Below are 10,914 nucleotides of genomic sequence, written 5' to 3' on the forward strand. Positions count from 1 at the left end.
GAAATATTCATTTTCGCCAACACAATGAAATGACTAAAGATGATTGAACTGTGTTTATTTGAATAATTATTTCATGTTCATAAGGAGATCTTTCAGCAGCTTCGTGGTATGGCGATGGGGGCATGTTTCTCCCCCATCTATGCGTGTTTGCACGTGGGGTGCTGGGAGGAGCATGTCCTCAGAGTCACCCACAGAGGACATACAGAGAGCTGTATGATGTCCATGTGGTGGATTTTTGGCAATGCATTGATGATGTGTGCATAATTTTGAAAGGGGCTATTGAATCAGCCAAGGAATTTGTGAAAGTGATTAACAACAACAAGTTAAATATACAATTCACAGTTCATATCAGCAAATAATGTGTTCAATTTCTTTTTTTTTAAATTCTTTTTATTAAACAATATTAGTGGTTGGTCAGTGCATACATTAGATCCGCCTGTGTTCAATTTCTTGATATAAAGATATATATTGAGAATAACACACTAATAACACCCTACAAACCAATCTCCACAGGAAACTAACTGCTGGCAATGCGGTATTGCATGCCAGTACCTCCAACCCCAGCCATTTGATCAAAAGCATTCCTTACGGGGAATTTTTAAGAATGAGGAGAATTTGCAGTTCTGCAGTATTAGGGTGTCTTTTATAGATTCACATGCTTGAATTTTCCCCATCGTCGGAGTGGGAGTCCCACGGTAAATAAAATAGCAATAACATACCAATAATATGTCAATGTAAAACATAACAGATGAAATGCACATTAGAAAAACCAGGCAGTAAATGCCTAGACATAATTCTTCATAGGAATCCATGAAGAGAAAAAAACACTTGTAGCCTATTCCTGTCATTATGTTGGTCCAAACTGTAGCCAATCACGCGCCAGCAGTCCTCCAGAACCTTCTCCTCAGAGCTCAACACCTCAGATTTTCTACCGCACGTCGTGTGTAAGGGAGTCTCCTTGAGCTCTGCTAAGTTTTCTCAGTTTCTTCAGGTTTTCCTGTGCTTTTCAGAATGTCTACAAGTAAGAAATCTCTCTTCAGACCTTGCTCTTCTTGTAAAAACTGTGTCTTTATTCAGAGTATCCACACAGTAAGTGTATTTACTGTCTTTACCCCGACCATGAAGTGGGAAAGTGTACGTTCTGTAGAACTTTCTCTGGAAAAACTCTAAAGGACAGGGAAGGCGCCTTCTGTTATGGCTTCAGAGACTCAAGGACAAGGATGGTGTACTTTCTGATGCCGAAAGTTTCACTTCTGGTCGTTCCCAAGCAGTATCTAAACGTAGTAGTGTGCAGAAGTTGCCCTCACCTTTCATCAAGAAAAAGAAAATGTCCCTCTCTTTGGCCCCTGCGGTGTCTTCACCTCTACCTACTACATCCACGCCCACAAGACCTGGCTCTCAGGTGTCTACTGCATCTTCTGCTCATGTTTTTGTGAAAAAACATGCTTCTGCGTCGACGGGACCGTTGACAGTTGTTCCAACGACGAAATCTGCCGTCTCCGGATCATCGACGACGACGGTGACGACGACGTTCGCTTCTGGATCGTCGACAACTGTCTCGCCGACGTCATCGTCATCGACGAAGGTAACACTTAGTTTCAAGACCGTGCCGTCTGTCATTCCGATTGAATCATCGTCGACGAAGAAGCCTTCCCCGACGATGACCAAGTCATCGTCGACGAAGGGTGTGAAGAAATCACATTCGTCGACAGCCTCGTCGACGTCCGCACCGTTGACGTCCACACTGTCGTCGACCGCACCGTCGACGACCCCGTCGACGACTGCTCCGTCGACGAAAAATAAGTCATCTTCGTCGTCGCGTCGACTAAGGCAACGTCGACGCCATTACCGTCGACGACGGTACCGTCGACTATACCGGATGCTGCCAGTGTGGCTCCATCGACTACTGCTTCTACGTTTGCCTCACTGCCAATGTTGCCATTGTCGTCCACTGGATCTGCCGATGTTGAATCTCTTCACCAACGCCGCAAGGTGCCTGTGGACCAGATTTCCATCTCCAGTGATCCGCAGCCTCCCTCGCCTTTGTTTGCCACAGACTCGGAGCAGAACTCAGAAGAAGATGTTCACAAATCATTTAGAGCAGCACGTAGTCCATCTGATTTGGTCATCAAGTGCCAAGATTACAGTAACGATGATGAGGACCAGTATTTCCAGCAGGAAACTACGCCGGTTCAAGCTCCTACGGCGACGCTACCCTTGTCACTTATCTCTAATCTCCAACATATGTTGGACGACTACAACAGACGTTTTCAGTCATCTCCACAAGTGCCTGCAGCCCCTGCTATTCTGCCACCAGTTACTATGCCGGCTCCGGCTCCTTTGGCACCTCTGCCTACTTCTGCTCCTCAAGTTCAAACATCTGTTCGCATACACACGACTGTGTATGCCGACGATGAGGATGAGGTTTCTCCTGACTGCGAAGATGGTGAGGTTCGTGATGATGATGAGGATGACAATATGGCGGAGTGGGATAATTACCAAGTTCAAACACCGTCCCCATCTCCGACCACACCAGGGGATTCTCCTCCTTAAGATATTGCGAGTTTCCATCAGTTGATGGACAGGGCAGCCCAATGCTTCAAATTGCCTAGAGTCCAAAGAGAGGAGGATTGTTTTCTCTATGACTTTAAAAACCAGCCTTTCAAACAAGTCCATACTGTGCCTATAATTGACTTTATTTGGGCCGAAGGAGAAAAATTGATGCAGACCCCTAATACACTTCCGGCTCGGATGCCCAGGTTGGAAAAGAAATATAAAAGAAATATAAGGCACCTGTTGGCACTCCAGCGTGCCTCATTGGACAGCCAAAACCCGATTCAGTGGTTACACAAGCAGCTCAGCGTCGTTCACGGAATCCTGCATCAGCTGTTACTGCCCCACCAGATCGCGAAGGTTGTCGCATGGATGCTATAGGCCGCAGGTTTTCTACGATGGCTTCCACCACAGTGAGAGCGGCCAATGCTTTGGCCATTTTGGGGCGCTACGACCGCCAAATGTGGGCGGACATGACAGCTTATGTGTTCCGGATGCTTTCAAGGCAGAGGCTTTGCAACATCTCCAAGAAGGGGACAGAACATCGGAGGAGATAATTGATTGTGCCGTTGACATCGCCTGCACTGGTTTTGGCAACTCGCTGGAGCGGCGGTTCTACGTAGACAAGCTTGGTTGCATTCCACATCTTTCCGACAGGAGATACAAGCAAAGATCCTCGATATGCCGTATGACGGCGAGTCTTTGTTTGGGGCTCATGTTGATGAAGCTTTACAGTCCATTAAAAAAGACACGGATACTGCTCGCTCTCTAGGAACTTTGCAGTTTCGGAAACAGCCCTTTCGGGGTGCACGTGGACGCGGCACCACTTCCACTTTTCTAGAAGGAAACACTCAATATCGTTCCTACAACCAAGGCAACCAACTCTATTCAAACACCAGCAGCAGTCTTCCCGACAACAGTCTTCTAAATCCTATAGGGGGAGATCTTCTTACAGGGGATCTGCTCCAAAGCGACAATGACTTGCCTTTACCCCAAAAAGTTGGAGGTCGAATCTCCCTGTTTTGTTCTCAATGGTCCTCCATCACTTCGGACCGTTGGATTCTGGACATCGTAGTGAAAGGCCGTGCTCTGGAGTTCGTCAAACTTCCCCTGCCCACTCCACCTTCCGGCCCGCCACCAGCACACATCAGGGAACTATTACATCAAGTTCGTCTTATGATACAGAAGGGTGCCGTCGAAGTGGTTCCAAAGTCTCAAGGGGGAATGGGATTTTATTCCTGTTTTTTCCTTGTCATAAAGAAGACGCTGGATTGGAGGCCGATATTGGATTTACGAGCACTCAAAAAATATCTCAAGTGCCAATCCTTCCGCATGTTAACGCTGGTGGAGATCTTACGACTACTCTCAGTGGGGGATTTCATGGCAACTATCAACCTCCAAGACGCCTACTTTTCCAGAGGGATTTCCAGTTCAAAGTACTGCCTTTCGGCCTACGTTCAGCCCCTCGCGTCTTTACGAAGGTGTTGGCTCCTGTGGTACCTTATCTACGTCTTCAGGGTGTACAAATTTTTCCTCACCTGGACGACTGTCTCCTAAAATCTCAGTCTCGTACACAGCTGCTTCAGGACACTCGCCTTTGTCAGGAGGTGTTTCGCTCCCTCGGTCTATCCATCAACGTGGCCAAGTCCCAATTACATCCAGCAACCTGCAAGATCTTTTTAGGGGCCACGTTGAATACGGCTCTTGCAAAAGCATTTGTATCTCAGGAGCGACAACAAAAGATTCTTCAATTGGTGTCTCTCTTGCGCGCAAGACAGTCCATTTCTGTCCGACTATTAGAATCATTTCTAGGAATGGCGTCATCGTGCATTGCATTGATCCCAAATTGCAGATTACGGACACATCCCATTCAAGAGGAACTGGATGGACAGTGGCGCCAGGTCACCGGTTCCTTCAACGACATAGTCTGTGTCACCGCCCGCATGAGAGCGGCCCTCAAATGGTGGGTGCAGCCATCCAATCTTTCGACAGGGACGTCATTCCTTTCCATCACTCCGGAATTTACTCTGACGACGGACGCCTCGTTGGAGGGATGGGGTGCTCATCTTCAAGGCCTGTCTATAAAGGGCAAGTGGACTTTGCCTCAGAGAGCCTGGCACATCAACAGGCTGGAGCTGATGGCCATTTTTCTGGCGCTCAAGTCCTTTCATCTTTTGATCCAAGGAGAGTCAGTCCTTATTCAGACAGACAACACAACCAGCATGCTTTATATAAACAAGCAGGGCTGAACAAAATCTCCAATCTTGTCGCATCTGGCGCAGTCGATCTGGGACTGGGCTCTAAGTCATCAAGTCACTCTCACTGCAGTCCATCTACCAGCGGTTTCCAACATTCTAGCGGATTCCCTCAGCAGGTCCACGTCATCGACCCACGAGTGGGAGTTGCACCATCAATCACTCGAACTAATTTTCGGAGACGGGGGCATCCGCTGCTGGATCTCTTTGCCACACCACAGAACCGGAAATGCCCATCTTATGCAAGCTGGCATCCCCACCGAGGATCACAGGGCAATGCCCTTTTGATGAATTGGTGCAATCTCTTTGCTAACGCTTTTCCTCCAATCCCTCTGATGCCTCGGGTATTGTGGAAAATGCGGAGACAGCCTTGCCACATTCTTCTGATCGCCCCCAGATGGCCTCGTCATGCGTGGTTTTCAGAGCTACTTCTTCTATCCCAGTGCGAGCCCATCCGTCTTCGTCCTCTGGTGGACCTTCTCAAGATGGACAGGGGTCAGATTTGCCATCCAGACCCCTCCTCTCTGAATTTGTCAGCTTGGAACCTGAGCACCTTGAATTTGCTCACCTAGCCATCCCACCAGACTGTAGAGACATCCTCGCTCAGGCTAGAGCTCTGTCAACTGTTAAAACCTATAAACTTAAATGGAAGAGATTCTGCCATTAGTGCGCAGCTGCTGGGATCCATCCCATTCATTCCACGCCTGCGCAGCTCCTTCCATTCTTTGGGCAACTTGCTCAGTCTGGACTCTCGCATTCAACTTTGAGAGTTTTTCTGGCTGCAATTTCCCGCTTCCCGCTTCCGTCAGGATGGCGTCACTAGGATAATACGCCAATTTTTCAAAGGATTATTTTGCAAGTTTCCACCGATTCGGCACCCTCCTCCTACTTGGCACCTTAACATCGTGTTGTCACAACTTATGAAAACACCTTTCGAACCTATAGACAAGGCAGACTTGAAGTTTCTCACTTGGAAGGTTGCTCTTCTCCTTGCGCTGACATCTTCTCGTCGCGTAAGTGATATACATGCCTTCACTATAAATCCTCCATTTCTGCAGTTTCAACCTGACTATGTATTGCTTCGTACTAATCCCACGTTCCTGCCTAAGGTGCCTTCAGATTTCCACATCAACAAACTTGTTTTCCTGAGGACTTTCTTTGCTAATCCACAGTCTCCAGCGGAGCAGCGTTTGCACTCCTTGGACATTAAAAGGTGCTTAAAGTTTTACACCAGCAGAACAGCCCCTTTTCGTAAAGCTGATCAACTGTTCATAGCTTATGGACGTTTCCACAAGGGGCGTCCAGTTACCAAACCTACAATTGCTCATTGAGTTTCCTCGGCCATCGCTTTCTGCCATCAACAGGCAGGCAAGCCTCTTCAGTCTTCAGTGAGGGCTCAGAGCAATGTCGTCTTCAACTGCCCTGTTCGCCGGTGTGCGCTGCATCAGATCTGCAGAGCAGCCACGTGGTCTAGCAGGCACACGTTTACGAAACATTACTGCCTGGGTGCCATCAACGAAGAAGACACTGCAGTGGGACAGGCTGTGCTTCGCAATCTTTTTCAATAAGGTGAGCCTTTGTCTTCCCTCCTCCATTATGGTTTACCTTATTACTGTATGTTTTGCATGACTATATGCATATTGGTTTTATAAGTCTATGCATGTGTATCATGACTGGGAAGTTTTCTTCCGATATTACTGCTTTCTATTCTATATTCAAGCATGTGAATCTATGAAAGACACCCTAATACTGGAGAAGAACAATTGTTACTTACCTGTAAACAGGTGGTTCTCCACTATTGGTGTCTTTCATAGATTCACATGCGACCCACCCTCCTCTCCTCAGAGGCTCTCTTCTCCTCATAGACTCTGTGGTCACTCTCGTGCTACGAAAATCTGAGGTGTTGAGCTCTAAGGAGAAGGTTCTGGAGGACTGCTGGCGCCTGATTTGCTGGATAGTTATAGTGGACTCATGGGAGTTGTAGTTTTTCCTGGACATACAAAGTTTAAAATTTTAATGTTTCTTGGTTTTTCTCTGCATATAAGCATTGATTGAAGCTTTTCTAAGGCTGCTGTGTTTTGTATCAATAATAAATAGCGAAGGAAGAAAAGCATAATCCTCGCCTCCGTGTCCTTAATAGAATTGAAACTTACTGTTACGTAAGCTAGGCAAATTTCGATTCACTGCTCAAAGATCCTAGAGGTGGAAACAGGAAGAGGAAACTAAGACAACTAGAATCTCAATACATTGTACTAGGATTCCCAAGGGTCACACAGGGGAAGACCTCCACAACTTTTTGTGAACAAATGGATTGATTAGTAATATTGTTTTTTTCTGCCTGTAACATGGGATTTGAGTATGATTTTGGTCTCGATTTTACCTGGATTTTAACCGCTGGTTTGGTCTTGGTGATGGCAGGTACTTTTTACTGTTTTTTTATGATGGGTTTTAAGCTGTTTCTTTCATTAACCTTATTCATTTTAAGTTTTGTATTTGATGCTAAATTATGGATCTGTGCATTATCGTTGCTTATGTGTACTATATTGAGAAATGATGAAATTGCTGTGATCCGGATGGGTCACAATAATTTAATCAATTGTTTGACCTACTTCAAGCAAATTACTAGATGGATTCATCTAAATATCCTAGCTAAGCTAATCGTTAGGTAGACTTCATTTTAGTTTTTGAATTTGCGCTTGCACTTTATTATAAATTAAATTAATTGCAGTAGCCACCTGCCTTCCCTTTTTTAAATTATTCATCTGGTGACTGATATGATGGTAATATCATCCATGATCAGATGACACAGTATGTATATTTATAGATTTTTGCACTTGCACTTTATACAGTTGTTCTTGTTTACACCCAGACATGGGCAAATTTGATTGTCAGCTTTTGTCTCCGTGTAGATAGGTCATGAGATAGGTTTTTAAACCACTTAGTTTTACGTCAACAGCAATTATGTGCTTTGATGTTATTAATAATCTATTTGTTCATATCACTGTTATTGATGTGTTTATACTTTTAGTTTTTCACAATTTCTTTATGACAGAGGAAGCCCAGTGTGCTGGTTGTGACATTGTAGTATGTTTACTAGCTTCATTAATAGCCCAGGGGGGTGTAACCGGAATGACATGTGTAACACTATAAAATGTCAGTTCTGGTTCCGGTGCGTCATGTGTTCAAGGCTGTGGCAGCACGGCTAAAACTTGCCTGGTTGAAACTGCAGTAAAGCACTTTATTTGAATCTTCACATTGTGGTCCCTACCTGTCTATTTTTACCAGGAGCGGTAATTCAGGACTTTGTGTCTTCATATATATATATAAAAATGATATATATATATATATATATGTTCATGTGATCAAGGCTCCTTCGAGGCGAAACGCGTCATGGCGGCAGCGCTGGCAATTATGAAATAAATCCACTTATTTGCACCAGCAACTATTGGGTCCACTCTTCGTCATTTTGGATTTGGGCAGTGTGAGTCTGCAGCGTGACGATTTTCCAAAATAAATAAATATATATATATATATATATATATATATATATATATATATATATATATATATATATATATATATATATATATATATATATATATATATATATATATATATACATATATATATATGTATATATATATATATATATATATATATATATATTTGTTATATTTGTTAAAAATTTCGAAAATATTGTATATATTAATATATTAGTATAATGATTGTTTTTCAAGTAGATATGTACTCATATATATTCATTATTATGTATGTGTGTATAACTTTTGTAAATTAAGTTTATTTGTTATGTGTTAAAATATATATTAAATGTTTTATTTTTTTAATTAATGTTACTATTAAATATATTTATAATTTTAGTTTATATATATTTCAAAAATGGTTTTTAATACAACGATATTTATTACAACTTTTGTATAGCGCATGTATCACCCGAAAGTCTCAAGGTGCTGAATAACAGATGCATATTGTTACCCAACTCAATGATACTCATTTTATCGACCTCAGATGGATGAAAGGCTGAGTGGACCTGCCGGGATTAGAACCTGTGACCATGAGGTCGAACACAGGCCCCTGCAGTGGATGCATATCTCGGGCGCAGACCCACTGCGCCCGAGATAGTCAAGGGAGAGCCTCAAGTGCACTCGGATGCTCAGATACAGCCATTTAATGATATATGGCTTTAACTAGTTTGTGTGTCGGGGGCTCCGCTCGATTGGGGGACCAATGCTTTTTAACATAGTGCAGTAACGCAGCGTGTGTCATATATAAGGTAGTGGGAGCACCTCGCCTCCGAGCAGAGCCCCAACCGTGTCCACTACTGCATCCAGCCAGAGCCTCTACGCCTGCTTCGTCAATCTACCACTCGCCAGTGGTATCCTTATTTACGCGATGTTACCTGCGTAAGGGCCACAGCCGGATGTGTATTTCAGCTCCTTCTTCCAACACTCTAGCGCCGTTTTTTAGCAAGGACAGTAAGGCTGGGGCAAGTTTGCTATGTGGCGACAGTAAAGTGTGTAGGAGACCCTGTTTCATGTGTCTCATAGTGTAGCCAATCTCCTGCAAGTTACTTCCCGCCGTCCAGTAGGATAGCCATTGCTACTGGCAGGAATAATAATAAGCTTTAAAATCCGGTGCGCCCAGGCCTCCCCCACAAGTGTCTATTTGTAGTTTCCTAAGACTTATCCTGCGGCATCCCGCTCCCCGTGTAAGGTCAAGCAGAATAGTATCCAGAGTGCTAAAAATGGCCGGAGGTACCGCCAGTTGTAAGTTTGTGAAATGTTATTAAAGCCGCTGGAGTATTACCATCTCAGCTATTGCTACTCGGCCTATGGCCGAGAGAGGCAGTGTAGTCTAGAAAGCCACCTGAGATCGTATCCCTCTGATAGCTTTGCCCAGATTACCCTCCAGCACATCTACATGGGAGCTATATACATTAATGCCCAGGTATTTGAAGGTGTGCACGGCCGTCGGTAAAGTTAACCTCCCAAAGCGGACAGTGTCCGGGCCTGACTTCTCGTAGAAAAAGAAACCATTGGATTTAGATTCATTCATTGGTAAACCCGAAATCCTTTCAAAGTCAGTGAAATTTCTCAAAATTGGATCCAATCCACCCAGGAGATCCGTCACATACATAATTAAGTAATCTGCTTACGACGAGATCAGGTGCGTAGAGGTATCAATCTGGATACCACAGTGTGTAGCCTCCTTTCGCAATCTAAGTGCCAGTGGCTCCAGGGCTAAAACAAACAAAATTGGGGACAGGGGGCAATCCTGGCGTAAGCCTCTATGAAAAAGATATTCCCGGGAAATATGTTTCCCAGACCGGACACTGGCCGTCGGGGCTTCATAAAATAAACACACCCATTGGATATATTTAGAAGGCAAGCCAAAGCATGCTATGGCTTTAAACATGTATTCCCAGGACAGCGTATCGAACGCCTGCCTCATGTCCAATGCAATGCATCCGGCCTGCTGGTAGGGAGTTAAGTTCGCTGACATGATATGATGTAATCTCAGTATGTTTAGTGATGTGCTTCGTGCCAGTACAAATCCACATTGATCAATGTGGATTAATCTGTTTAAGTGTGGCTGGATCCGATTTGCTAGGATTTTACTTAAGATTTTGTATTCTGTGGATAGCAAAGACAAGGGGCGGTATCCCGTCATGTTAGCCAGATCCCTTCCTCGTTTTGGTAGGGACACCGCGAGTGCCTGAACCGTGGTGAGGGGCAGGCGTCCCAACTCAAGGGACTTATTATATACTTCCTCCAGCTGTGGCACTAATTTTTCTGAATAGGCCTCAAAAAACTCCATCGGTAGGCCGTCCAGGCCCAGGGCCTTATTACGTGAAAGCCATTATTAGCTAATTTCCACTCTAGTGATGGGTCCTGCTGTTCCTCTGGGACTTGTGGGTATGGTAAATCTGTGACAAAGTCATCGATATATGTTCCGTCCAATTGTACTGGTGCACCATATAATGCTTCATAATACCCACAAAAGGCCTCATTTATGTCATATTGCGTGCATACTGTGTCCCCTCCAGGCAAGTTGATACGGCAAATAATGGTAGTGGGCGGATCATTGC

At 44.6% G+C, this 10,914-nt stretch overlaps 1 pseudogene; it reads left to right on the top strand.

The window, feature by feature from the left end:
* Window positions 1-2,244: 2,244 nt before the first annotated feature.
* LOC147729547 (uncharacterized) lies at window positions 2,245-6,139 on the top strand (annotated as a pseudogene).
* Window positions 6,140-10,914: the final 4,775 nt, after the last annotated feature.

This window comes from Lissotriton vulgaris, chromosome 2_1 (assembly GCF_964263255.1).
Source record: "Lissotriton vulgaris chromosome 2_1, aLisVul1.2, whole genome shotgun sequence".
NCBI classification, from domain to species: domain Eukaryota; kingdom Metazoa; phylum Chordata; class Amphibia; order Caudata; family Salamandridae; genus Lissotriton; species Lissotriton vulgaris.